Source organism: Triticum urartu, chromosome 2A, assembly GCF_056163025.1.
Source record: "Triticum urartu cultivar PI428250 chromosome 2A, HENAU_Tu73, whole genome shotgun sequence".
Classification (NCBI taxonomy): Eukaryota; Viridiplantae; Streptophyta; class Magnoliopsida; order Poales; family Poaceae; genus Triticum; species Triticum urartu.
The window spans coordinates 669,645,912-669,660,959 of NC_141874.1; the positions used below are offsets into that span (position 1 = coordinate 669,645,912).

The 15,048-nt window shown below is 39.6% G+C and overlaps 1 pseudogene; it reads right to left on the bottom strand.

Annotated features, from left to right (window-relative positions):
• Positions 1-664: 664 nt before the first annotated feature.
• The window catches only part of LOC125537773 (uncharacterized), a 32,124-nt pseudogene continuing 17,740 nt past the window's right edge, over positions 665-15,048 (bottom strand).

Sequence of the window (15,048 nt, forward strand, 5' to 3'; positions counted from 1 at the left end):
AGTTGCTATAAAATGATTGTAAAACATCCAAGAATGATAATATAACAGCATGGAACAAGCAAAAAATTATAAATATGTTGGAGACGTATCACTGATCTATGCAGAACTAAAACGTTCAGAAATAACTATGAACATGGATACACCATTTGTTGTGGTGGGAAGTAATACAAAAGCAATATATGCACCATAGATTTATAGAATCCCAAGCCGATTGAGAACCATAATAGTGTGAATGGGCTAAAGATTGAATTGCGCTAGCATAGATCGAATATACAGAATGTAGGGCTTACCAAGCGTAGTGAACAAACTGAGATCTTGATGGATCTTCAGACGACCTCACCAAGGGGCCTTCGATTCAATCGAGCCCTAGGATGGTTGGTTGTTGGCGGCGGCGGCTCGTGGGATTTTTGCAGGATTTGGGGGTTATATGTAAAGGGAATTGGGCAACGGGAAACCCTAGGTTATGAGGGGATTGGGGCCTGGACAAGAAAGGAAAGTACAGACTACATGCTTATATTATGAAGGGGATTGGGCAACGAGAATCCGGTAATTAGTCGTAGCAACAAACATTATAATTCTAGATGTTATGTTTTAACAACGACATGATGGAATGGTGTGCCTCCCTTGTCAACAACACAAGATCAAAATGTCTATGCATGAATTATCACTCATCTATGCGAGGTTTTTGGGAGAGGACACATGGGGTGATCATCAAGAAGACCTTGTGGACGTGCAACTTGATGTTATATTCTTGGTCCAAGAGCTCGAACACGCACATGTCCCACTTCTCCAGGTTGTTCTCCATGGCGAGTGCGCCCCACCCCGCGCTCAACACCGCGTGGGGACACTCACCACCAGTGTACTTGTACCAGACCTTCCACAGCTTCGCCTGCGGGTCCCATAGCGTCATTGTCCTGCTGTCTTTAGGGAGGAATGTTTCCATGAACTTGCGAGATGATCTGCAGTTGCAGGTCGATCACAATCAGTCAGAGAGCAACACAATTTTAGAATATGAGTTTCGAGAGAAGAAACTGAATTGATCAATTACCATGAAGTACAGGCATAGACATTGTTGTGCTTCATTGCCTTGACGGTGAAGGGCCTCATGGATTTTAAACTCCGTGCCCTCTCCATGGCATCGTCCTTCTCCCATTGAGTTACTGGACGCCTCTGCGACGTTAATCCCATCCTTCTCGTAACCCTTATGAGAACTAGTATAAAAAGATGCAGACTATATATATCTGGATAGTTCACTTCAAGTTTGTTCTAATTAGTACCAGAAGGTTGGTTAACAGGAAGGAAGGAAGAAAGAAGATTTTCCTTTGCCGGGTTGGTTTTCATCATTGCTCTTGTTGAACATCATGAACTGAGCCTCCATACCATATTTGTTACCAAAAGATATGTGCCTACACATGGATTTTGGCGTGAATACACATGTACGAACTATAGGCGGGCAAAGTTCATTAGCTCAATGACAAGAGCATATAGATAGGAATCATTTTATAGTACAAGACCAGTGCTATATCTAGCTACCAGGGTCAAAACTGACACACCATCTAAGCCATCTCAAACAATATGTATGTGTGTGTACATGTAAAACAAGTACTACTCATTTTGAAATAGATTCTTGATTGGATGCTTCTTCTTAGTTACCTGCAAAATTTCCACTTCATGTTGCCCCTTTAGAAGCTCTTTTAGATGCTGAAACAACAGACCTGGTATAAACAATTAAAGGAGCAGTAGAGCTTTTCCCATCACCCTGGGAATCTTGGATGGTCGACTAGCAAACTCTGCTTACAATGGTTCTGCACATAGGTTAGCCAAATAACAAGAGCCTATGAATCATTTGACAACATTTATCCATCACAACAGTTAATTTGAATTCAATCCATTAGATGGTTATTCTTAATTACCTACAAAATTGTCACCTGATGATGCTGCCTTAGAAGCTGAATCACCAAATGGAGACCTTATCTCCTCAGCCTTGGACTTCTTGGGTGGACGATGCTCCGATTCTCTTACAGTTTGATGTGCACACGGACAATGGTTAGCTCAATAGCAAGAGTATAAGAATCATTTTACAACATCAAGCCATCTCGTACCAATATATACGTAAAAGGTACTAGAAGTACTAAATATTTTGAAATCGCTGGATCGAAGGGTTCTTCTTAATTACCTGCCAAACAGTCGCTTGATGCTGCTCCCTCAGAAGCAGGATCACCAGTTGGAGCTTCAGAATTTTTCCACTTTGCGAGCTTGGACTTGCTAGATTGGTCCACTTCTGCCATGATATCATCAACCTTCTTGAACCTAGCCCTCTTCCTGACAAAAAAACCATCCTCGGTCTTTTGGCAATACTCCTGTTGTTGTTGTGCTGGTTCCAGCGCATCATCCCTGCACATGCGAGCTTCACTGTCTTCCTCATTCTCCAGAGATTTTGATAATGCATCTTCCTCTACCACTACCTCTTCTTCTTCTGAAGCATCTTCTTTTTCGTCTGAAGCTTTATTTTGTGGTGTACCAACTGCACTGGTGTTAGTGTGAGTGTCTTCTTCTTCTTCTGGGGAAGTACCATATGCATTGGTGCTTGTGAGACCTTTCTCTTCCTCTCTAGTCACGTAGATGTCCTTGTGTTACGGCTAGCCGAGAGATTCATACGGATCCTTGCAAGAAGATTGGAAGAAAACTGTCTCTGAGAACTGTGACTGCCCGTCATAACGGAATACTAGCAGCCAGCCATACCCGACACAATGGTCCGAGAGGAACTCCTTCCATCCACGCGCAAAGCGTATCTCCCCTGAGATTTTAGCCAGCTCTATGGGCCATTTATTCCTGCTTGGACCTCTCAGGAAAACCATTCATGTACAGTCTTCCAAGTATTTGTGGAATCCTACTGGAATTTTCTGCAACATATGTTATCATACAAATTAATTAGTAATGGGTGACCATGTCGAGCACAACCCAAACATGCATATATGGCATTTAACCTTGCCTTCCTATAGTCCAATCCAAGCTATCAGCCACTACTCAATTGGCCTTAAATTTTGCAAAAATGTTACATATGTCTCCTTTATTTACAATCTATATGTTTTTGTAAATACAAAAGATATCAACTTTCATGAAGTAGTTTATATTTTGGATATGCTACCTCGTGTATCCTTCTGAACGGCAGAAAACATTATATAGTCCATGTTTGAAACATATTAATCAATAATTTTACAAAGAATCTATTGGGTGGAATATACTATATATGTAACTCTATCAAATTAGAGAGCACCATTCCTAAAAGTGAACCACAATGGAAAAGATAATCTTCGCAGCAATCATGCAAAATATGGTAGGTAAAAATAGAACAACAATGAGTTAGTCTCTTTGTTTATTAATATGATGAAGAAAACCTACCACTTGTTCCATAAATGAATGGGACATAAACGCCCTAAAGAAGTGGGGGTAATTTTTATCATTTTGGTCCTTCTCAACCCTTTTCTTCGACTCCTCTTCGTCTTTATCAATCTCCTTCCTTAACTTCTGTTCAATTATCTCCATTGGCTCCTCCTATTTCTCTTTCCGAATTTCTCGCTGCTCCTGATCGTCTTTCTCATTCTCATTATCCTCTCTTTCCTTATGTGACATCACATTCTTCACATTTCCCTTTCTTTTCCTCCGATCTTCCCTCTCCTTCTCCTCATCATCCTTCCTAACAACTCTCGTTTTCTTCTCTTTCTCCTCCTTGTATTTAGCCATCTTCCTCTTTGAGGAATTTTTTTCTCCTCTATTTTCTTATCACCTTCATCTTTATTTTTCTTTCTTTTCTATTTTGTATTCACATTTTCATCTTCCTCTTCCTTTAATTTGACATTTTTCTTATTATCTACCAAGCCATAGTGCTATACCGTTTCTTATGATGTACCATGATTGGACCTTTACTGATGGCCGGCACTCCTCCCTCTATAATACAATATAAGATGTATGATACATTAGCATAATTCTTTGCAATGGTAACAATGGCATATGATACCACTCAAGTTTCACCCGAGAGTTGAATCTATGTAGGAAACACTTTCCAAGTTTGGATTTCCGCTATGACTATTCAATGATTATTCCAAATTGTATTAGTTATTTTCAAGAACTCTCCTACAAAGGTCCTTTTGTTATAGATCTAGCTAACAACCAACATGAACATAATTTCCATATAAGCTCTTTGGGGAAGAAAGTAGAATACTATTTATCTCATATTTATATTCAAATGTTTGACACACATGTACACACCATACATCAATGCTAGGAATATATATAGAGAGTGGCCACATGTGTAATATTTTGGGGAGGCACACTTGCACATTTGTATATATTCATCTAGCTAAGCAATTCGGTTTTGATACATTATCCGATCTATCCGCTAATAGGCCTTCATGTGCTCCCCATGTTTATCCTTCTAGAGGATTTGCCAAACAAATATTAGTTTTTATTGATGAGGTTTACAAATTTGATGATTCCATTATGAAAATTTAGTAAACAAAGGAACATGCACATATTGTGTTGATATATTACCATCCATGTCTTGAGACAAGAAAGTTATGGCCCAACAAGTAACCCAACAGTTATCACAAGAAAAAATGTGGCATTATACTAACCTGCAATGTTTTAATAAAACTAAATATAACATTTGAACTAAAAATATATTTTTCCTAGTGGGGTTCTTTGTTCCATATATATAGGGCATTAGATCATTCTTCTCACATGGCCAAATTTCCAATGCGACGATGATGACACCAACACCATTGTTGTGTGTTCCACAAGAATCTATACCCCTCCCTCAAAGTGTCAAGACGGATACATCAACCTCTAATTATATCCCACATGTTGATCTATGCTCTACTAAAACATTTACGAACAATGAACATGGATACACCCATCCTTGTGTTGGGAATAACAAAAGCATGATGCACACTAGATTTATAGAATAATAAGGAAAGACATAATCATACCAATGGGCTAAAGAACTAACTACGCAAGCATAGATCGGATATACTATAAGGCTTACCAACATTGTGAATCAATTTAAATCTTGATGGATCTGAATATCAGACCTCTTGAAGGAGCATCCGTTTCAATGAAGAAGGCAAGAGTAGAGGACGACGTGATTTAGATGAAGGCCAGCATGGTTGGTTGTGGCAGCGGCGACTCGATGGACTTTGCAAGATTTGGTGTTTATAAAAGGGGTCGGAAAGGGGAAAACCCTATGTCTTGAAAGGGGTGGAACTTCGGAGAAGTTAGGAAAGTCCAGTCTTAATTTTTCGAGGCCCTTGGTTGAGGGTGTTCCGCAGAGGGTCAATCTATATTATTTTATTTAAAATCTTTAGGCAAAATAAGTTGATTTATGTTCATCTAGTATGTATTTTTAATTTTGACTATTGGTTGCTAAAATGACTTGTATTTAAAAAGGCAAGCTTGTTTTTATGACATTTTACAAAATATATTTTGATATGGGACCGTGTTCTCTAGCAGAAATTACAGAGCGTCGATCAAACCTATAGAAGTTTTGTTGTATTTTCCCCCACCGTTTTTTATTCTTGTGTAAAAAAGGAGGTTGACGAGAGTTATTTTTCCATATAATCAATATCATGACATTATGATGTAGTGTACAATACACTTTTATGTGAAAGTCTTTTCATTTATAGTGTTGCCGAAAGGTTACATTGGTAATGATGTTATGTGTTTAAAAATAAAATAAGACCAATTTTTATAGATGATGATGGCTTGCAAGTACTGATGCTTTAGTTGCAGCCTTTACTAAGTAGAAGTGTTGATCCCATAGGGAGCACTTGAATTGGACTTTTGTCCCGCGTAGATACTCATGCAAATGTGCTTGCCATTAAATTGTAAACTCAAAGCAAAATGAGAGTGGAAGTATAATGATTCTGAGTATAGTGTGGATTAAACATGAATACACAAAAGAGTGGCACCCCGGCTTAGAGGAACCGGAACACCCTGTATTCCAACGCAGAGATCAAGTCTTCTAGAATACGACATTACTTGGGATAGAATAGAACAACTCTTTATTAAAAGTAATATGGGTACCAAGGTTTTGATATTGCAAAGGTTATAGCGGCACGACGACACTACACCTGCTAAGGTAGCTCTATGCTAGCAGCGGAACAACAACAATGGTGATGAACTCCACTCCGCAAGGACTCTGTCTAGGACACATACTAGCATGAAAACTCGGGATCCTCGACAAGCAATCACTCACAGCATCACCTGCAATCTGGCATGACATGCCAGGTGAGTACTTTGAATGTACTCACAAGCTCACAGCAACCAAAGCAATCAAGACAAACAATAGCATGTCATTTATAGGTTTATTATCAATGAGAAACATGATACTACTAGAAGAATATGAGGATGAGCATGGCATATACATGTTACGCATGATATGAACATGATGATGCTAGCACTAGCATGAGAGGGAGTTTATGTTTAAGGTCTCGTGGACCAACTTACTCATCGCGGAGGTTGTCTCACAAACACCATATGTATCAATCGTACTTGCCGCTGTGATCACTACACGATCACCTCCTGATCAACCAACCCTGGTATCAGTGATACTATCGTAATCATCACATGACCACAAGGAGCTCGGTCACCATTGCATGACCACATAAAGATCAACCAATTTCTTTCCTCATGGAACTAGGGTTGTTTATGATTCAGGTTATTATTATTGTTAACCTATAGTGTGACCTACTACGAACTGTGTCTAGATTGGATCTGGTGGTTCTGGAACTTGTGGCGACTGGAATTGTGTTTTGTCGACTCACCTAGGGTTTTTGGATTTTCGAGGTATTTATAGAGCAAAGAGGTGGTGCGGGAGGTGACCAACTCTTTTGCCCAACAGGTGTCTTCTGGTCCAGAAAAAATCTCCAAAAAGTTTTGCTGCGTTTGGACTCCGTTTGGTATTGATTTTATGCGAAGTAAAAAAACAAGCAAATGGCACTGGGCACTATGTCAATCAGTTAGTCCCAAAAAATGATATAAAGTTGCTATAAAATGATTGTAAAACATCCAAGAATGATAATACAACAACATGGAACAAGCAAAAATTATAGATACGTTGGAGAGGTATCACTGAACTATGCTGAACTAAAACGTTCAGGAAGAACTACGAACATGGATACACCATTTCTTGTGGTGGGAAGCAGTACAAAAGCAATATATGCACCATGGATTTATAGAATCCTAAGCCGATTGAGAAGCATATATAATAGTGTGAATGGGCTAAAGATTGAGTTGTGCTAGCATAGATCGGATATACAGAATGTAGGGTTTACCCAGCGTAGTGAACAAACTGAGATCTCGATGGATCTTCAGACGACCTCACCAAGGGGCCTTCGATTCAATCGAGAGGGTGAGAAACCCTAGGATTGTTGGTTGTTGTGGCGGTGGCTCGAGGGATTTTGCAAGATTTCGAGGTTATATATAAAGGGAATTGGGCAACGGGAAACCCTAGGCTATGAAGGGGATTGGGACCTGGAGAAGAAAGGAAAGTACAGACTACATGCTTACCTTATGAAGGGGATTGGGCAATGAGAATCCGGTTGCTTTGTTGCTTCACAACCTAGGGCAAACAGGGTTATTCCTGTAATAGAAAAAGGAATATTCCCGAGAAAAAGAATTTGGGGTTGGGCTAACATGGCAATGACATGATCTTGGGAAGGATTTGAGGGTGATGAAGATAGAGAGATGATATTCCCAGGTTTTCAAGACCACAGAGCCATAGAAAAAGGAATCCAAACCAAAATTCAAAGGAATTCAAAAGAAAAAGAAAGATCCAAAAATCAGGGTGTCACAAAAAGAATGTAAATGAGCATAGTGGTAGAAGTAAATTGCTGGAACTAGAAGAGTACTAAAGCGTTCGGGAGTTTGGAATTCCCGTTAGTATATGTCTATCACAAATACTACCTGGATTTTCTCAGAAAGTCAAAAAGACCTCAGGATTTGACGCATCTTCACGAGTTCATGGATTGGTACTGAATTCTTTGATGTTGAAATTTGTATTCATATCTTGTTCAAGAATTGCGTATGTGAAAATTCATCTTCATTTGTAGTGTATTGTCAATGTACATAACTAAAGGAGGGGCCAAGTTTGACAATCAACCACATCTACAACACGAGATTGTTTCTCCAGTAAGACAACAAAATATTTTATTTTCAGTAAATGCATCCAAAGGTTCGCACATACCTTTTCTTATGCTAGTAAAATGTTCATGTTTCTAAATAAAACACTTTCTATTTCTCTTCAAAGAAAAAATAATTAGCTTGCATTGGTTAGGTTGTTCCTAATAGGGAAAATACATGACTAATTATGGATAACCCACAAGTATAGGGTATCGCAACAGTTTTCAAGGGTAGAATATTCAACCCAAATTTATTTATTCGACACAATGGGAGCCAAAGAATATTCTCAAGTATTAGTAGCTGAGTTGTCAATTCAACCACACCTGGAAACTTAATATCTGCAGCAAAGTATTTAGTAGCAAAGTAGTATGATAATAGAGGTAATGGTAGCAAAAGTAGTAGTTTTGGTTTTATAGTGATTGTAACAGTAACAACGGAAAAGTAAATAAGCAAATATCAATATATGAAAAGCTCATAGGCAACGGATCAGTGATGTATAATTATGTCGAATGTGATTCCTCATGCAATAGTTATAACATCGGGTGACATAGAACTAGCTTCAATTCATCAATGTAATGTAGGCATGTATTCCGAATAAAGTCATACGTTCTTATGGAAAAGAACTTGCATGACATCTTTTGTCCTAACCTCCCGTGGTAGCGGGGTCCTATTGGAAACTAAGGAATATTGAGGCCCCCTTTCAATAGAGTACCGGACCAAAGCATTAACACTTAGTGAATACATGAACTCCTCAAACTATGGCCATCACCGGTAAGTATCCCGATTATTATCACTTCGGGGTTAACGGATCATAACACAAAATAGGTGACTATAGGCTTGCAAGATAGGATCAAGAACTCACATATATTCATGAAAACAAATAGGTTCAGATCTGAAATCATGGCACTTGGGCCCTAGTGACAAGCATTAAGCATAGCAAAGTCATAGCAACATCAATCTCAGAACATAGTGAATACTAGGGATCAAACCCTAACAAAACTAACTCGATTACATGATAAATCTCATCCAACCCATCACCGTCCAGCAAGCCTACAATGGAATTACTCATGCACGGCAGTGAGCATCATGAAATTGGTGATGGACGAAGGTTGATGATGACGATGGCGACAGATTCCCCTCTCTGAAGCCCCGAACGAACTCCAGATCAGCACTCCCGAGAGAGATTAGGGCTTGGCGGCGGCTCCCAATCATAAAACGCGATGAATCCTTCTGTCTGATTTTTTCTCCCCGAACGTGAATATATGGAGTTGGAGTTGAGGTCGGTGGAGCGTCAGGGGGCCCACGAGGCAGGGGGCGCGCCCCCACCCTCGTGGACAGGGTGTGGGCCCCTGACGTTGATTCTTTCGCCAATATTTTTGATATATTCCAAAAATATTCTCCATTGATTTTCAGGTTATTCCGAGAACTTTTATTTCTGCACAAAAATAACACCATGGCAATTCTGCTGAAAACAGCGTTAGTCCAAGTTAGTTCTATTCAAATCATGCAAGTTAGAGTCCAAAACAAGGGCAAAAGTTTTTGGAAAAGTAGATACGATGGATACATATCAACTCCCCCAAGCTTAAACCTTTGCTATTCCTCAAGCAATTCAGTTGATAAACTGAAAGTGATAAAGAAAAACTTTTACAAACTCTGTTTGCTCTTGTTGTTTTAAATATGTAAAGCCAGCATTCAAGTTTTCAGCAAATATTATGAACTAACCATATTAACAATAACATTTAGGTCTCATGTTTACTCATATCAATGGTATAATCAACTAACGAGCAATAATAATAAATCCTGGATGACAACACTTTCTCAAAACAATCATAATATGATATAACAAGATGGTATCTCGGTAGCCCTTTCTGAGACCGCAAAACATAAATGCAGAGCACCCCTGAAGATCAAGGGCTGACTAGAAATTGTAGTTCATGGTAAAAGAGATCCAGTCATACTCAATGTAAACTAATAGTAATACATGCAAATGACAGCGGTGCTCTCCAACTGGTGCTTTTTAATAAGAGGATGATGACTCAACATAAAAGTAAATAGATAGGCCCTTCTCTGAGGAAAGAAGGGATTTGTAGAGGTGCCAGAGCTCGATTTTGAAATAGAGATAAATAATATTTTGAGCGGTATACTTTCATTGTCAACATAACAACCCATAGATCTTGATATCTTCCATGCTACACACATTATAGGCGGTTCCCAAGTAGAATGATAAAGTTTATACTCCCCCATCACCAACAAGCATCAATCCATGGATTGCCCGAAACAACGGGTGCCTCCAACTAACAACAATCCTGGGGGAGTTTTGTTTGCAATTATTTTGATTTGGTTTGAGCATGGGACTGAGCATCCCGGTGACCAGCCATTTTATCGTGAGTGAGGAGTGGAGTCCACTCCTCTTGACAATAACCCTCCTAGCATGGAAGATACAGACAACCCTAGTTGATACATGAGCTATTCGAGCAAACAAAACAGAATTTCATTTGAAGGTTTAGAGTTTGGCACATACAAATTTACTTGGAACGGCAGGTAGATACCACATATAGGAAGGTATGGTGGACTCATATGGAATAACTTTTGGGGTTTATGGAATTGGATACACAAGCAATATTCCCGCTTAGTACAAGTGAAGGCTAGAAAGAGACTGGGAAGCGACCAGCTAGAGAGCGACAACGGTCATGAACATGCATTAAAATTAATCAACACTTATGTTAAGCATGAGTAGGATATAATTCACCATGAACATAAATATCGTAGAGGCTATGTTGATTTTGTTTCAACTACATGCGTGAACATGTGCCGAGTCAATCCACTCGAATCGTTCAAAGGAGGATACCACCCTATCATACCACATCACAACCATTTTAATAGCATGTTGGAACACAAGGTAAACCATTATAAACTCCTATCAAATTAAGCATGGCATGAGAAACTATAATCTCTAATTGTCATTGCAAACATGTTTCATACATGATAGGCTGAATCAGGAACGATGAACTAATCATATTTACAAAAACAAGAGAGGTCAAGTTCATACCAGCTTCTCTCATTGCTACCTCTTGAGCACCACGTTGGTTTTCCCTTGAAGAGGAAAGGGTGATGCAGCAAAGTAGCATAAGTATTTTCCTTAGTTTTTGAGAACCAAGGTATCAATCCAGTAGGAGACTACACGCAAGTCCCTCATACCTACACAAACAAATAAGAACCTCGCAACCAACGTGATAAAGGGGTTGTCAATCCATTCACAGTCACTCACGAGAGTGAGATCTGATAGAGATAATAATATTAAGATAAATATTTTTGGTATTTTTATGATATAGATTGAAAGTAAAGATTGCAAAATAAAATATATTGGAAACTTATATGATAAAAGATTGACCCGGGGGCCATAGGTTTCACTAGTGGCTTCTCTCAAGATAGCATAAGTATTACGGTGGGTGAACAAATTACTGTCGAGCAATTGATAGAAAAGTGCATAATTATGAGAATATCTAGGCATGATCATGTATATAGGCATCACGTCCGTGACAAGTAGACCGAAACGATTCTGCATCTACTACTATTACTCCACACATCGACCGCTATCCAGCATGCATCTAGAGTATTAAGTTCATAAGAGCAGAGTAATGCATTAGGCAAGATGACATGATGTACAGGGATAAACTCAAGCAATATGATATAAACCCCATCTTTTTATCCTCGATGGCAACAATACAATACGTGCCTTGCTGCCCCTGCTGTCACTGGGAAAGGACACCGCAAGATTGAACCCAAAGCTAAGCACTTCTCCCATTGCAAGAAAGATCAATCTAGTAGGCCAAACCAAACTGATAATTCGAAGAGACTTGCAAAGATAACCAATCATACATAAAAGATTTCAGAGAAGAATCCAATATTGTTCATAGACAAACTTGATCATAAACCCACAATTCATCGAATATCGACAAACACACCGCAAAAAGAGTTACATCAAATAGATCTCCAAGAAGTTCGAGGAGAACATTGTATTGAGATCCAAAGAGAGAGAAGAAGCCATCTAGCTAATAACTATGGACCCGAAGGTCTGTGGTAAACTACTCACACATCATCGGAGAGGCTATAGTGTTGATGTAGAAGCCCTCCGTGATCGGTTCCCCCTCCGGCGGAGCTCCGGAAAAGGCCCCAAGATGGGATCTCTTGGGTACAGAAGGTTGCGGCGGTGGAAACAGGGTTTCGTGGTGCTCCTGGATGTTTTAGGGGTATATGGATATATATATATAGGAGGAAGACGTAGGTCGGTGGAGCTGTGAGGGGCCCATGAGGGTGGGGGGCGCGCCCAGGGGGCAGGCGCGGCCTCCTGCCTCGTGGCCGCCACGCTTCTTTCTGGACGTCTACTCCAAGTCCCCTGGATCATGTTTGTTCCAAAAATAACTCTCCCGAAGGTTTCATTCCGTTTGGATTCCGTTTGATATTCCTTTTCTGCGAAACACTGAAATAGGCAAAAAATAACAATTTGCACTGGGCCTTGGGTTAGTAGGTTAGTCCCAAAAATAATATAAAAGTGTGTAAATAAGCCATTAACATCCAAAACAGATAATATAATAGCATGGAACAATCAAAAATTATAGATATGTTGGAGACTTATCACTCATCTGAATCAGTCCATCATATATCGTCATTATTGCCTTTCACTTGCACAACCGAATAGTGTGGATAATAATAATAGTGCACGTGCATTGGACTAAGCTGAAATTTGCAAGCATTCAATACAAGGGAGAAGACAAGGTAATATGGGCTCTTAGTTAGATTAATCAATAATGCATATGAGAGCCACTCAACATTTTCATCATGGTCTTCTCCTCTCAACCCCCAAAGAAAAGAAACAAAACTATTTACACGGGAAACCTCCCAACCAGAAAAAGAAGAACAAGAAATATTTTTGGGTTTTCTTTTTAATTACTACTACTACAGGCATGGAAAGTAAACTAGCTAAAAGCTACAACTAAATTTTTTTGTTTTTCTTAAGGTTTTTCAAACACACAAGAAGAAAGCTTAAAAAGAAAATAAACTAGCATGGATATTGCAATGAAAAAGTATGAGCACCAACAACTAGAAAGGGTGTGTCAACATGAGTGTAATGTCGGTGAGAAATACGCACTCCCCCAAGCTTATGCTTTTGGCCTAAGTTGGTCTATGCCCACGGATCGAAGCTTCCCTCTCCGGTGTCCTGAGGATGATCCTCAGGATGCCACTGGTTGGCGATCTCCTCCGGATCCCACTGATAAACAGACTGACAGTAAGGATCAAGTGGTGGCTTTGGCTCGGGCTCTGCAGCTGATGTCAGGCTCCGATAGGCATGAATGGCCTCCGGCAGAACAAGGTACATGCCTGAAAATATGTTGAGCAAAGAAGGAGCAGGCAAGGTAATAGTCTCAAAGTAGTCTTTATCAAATATTAGTCTATAGTTAAACAGCTTCTTCTTATTATTAACAATAAAATCATGTGCTACCATACTCTTATAATCTAGAAAAATATGAGGCAACAACTTTTCCTCTTTCTCATAATGCCTAATAGGTACGTTAAAGTGTGCAGCAAGGCGCAAGGCGAAGATGCCTCCTAAAACGGGACCCTTTGTACGGTTCAGATTTAACCGTTTAGCAACAATAGCGCCTATACTAAAAGTGGTATCACGAAACAAAGCACGACGCAAAATAACAATACCAGGGGCACTAAGATTTCCACAGTTCCCGTGACAATTAAGCATCTACTAGCAAATATTGCGAAGTAACATAGAATAGAACAATGTATGCTACTGATTCTTGCATTGGAAACTTTCCTCGTTTCCCCTTCAACAATCATATCAACAAATCCCTGCACATCATTATGATGTGGTTCCTCTATGCTTCCCTCAAAGGGTATCCTACAAACCCGACAAAAATCATAAAGTGACATCTCCTTATGCTCATCATATAAATAAAATTCCACCGAAGGTGGCGATCTCCTAGCATGGAAATGAAAATTTTGCACAAAAATATTGGTGAGTAGGAGATACTATTCACACTGGTCGTGGAGGAAGTCGGTGAGGCCTGCATTCTCAGCCAAATAATAAAAATCTTCATAAATCCCGGCTTCTCTCAAGAACTCATCACAGGGCCATTCACACGGCCGAACCTCCGATGTGCGAGGGAGATTATATTTGGGCTTCTTATTTTCTTCACTTTGCTTATCCTTCGAGCTTCGGCTCGAAGAGCACCTCAAAAATCTCTTCATCTTATTCTGAAAATTTCTGAAATTTTTAGTAACTCAAAAACAAAAGTGAACCAAACTCAACAAGATTGATAGCAACTACTCCTAAAAGTGCCTAGAGGCCATATCATGCATTAAAACTACTTTTGACCAGATAAATTTGACATGCAAGCTCAAGAACAGGGTCACCTAAGCAGCAAAATTTTGCAATAAATAAAGCAATAGAACAAAAACAAATTGGACCGTTGGAGGAGTCACATACCGAAGAACAATCCCCAAAGCAGTTTTGTGAATTGAGCTTTGAGCAAGGAGATCAAAAATGGCAGCAAGATGAGCTAGAACTCGGGTTTGAGGTGGTGGATGATTTTTTCTGGAGGAAGATGAAGTGTGTGGGTGCAAGAATAAGTGGAGGGGCCCACGTGGGGTCCACAAGGCAGGGGCGCGCCCAGGGGATAGGGCGCGCCCTCCACCCTCGTGGGCACATGGTGAGGCCCCCTGGTGTGTTCTCAGTGCCAATAATTCTTAAATATTTCAGAAAAAATCATATTAAATTTTCAGGGCATTTGGAGAACTTTTATTTTGGGGTATTTTTTTATTGCAAGGATAATTCAGAAAACACACAGAAAATACTAT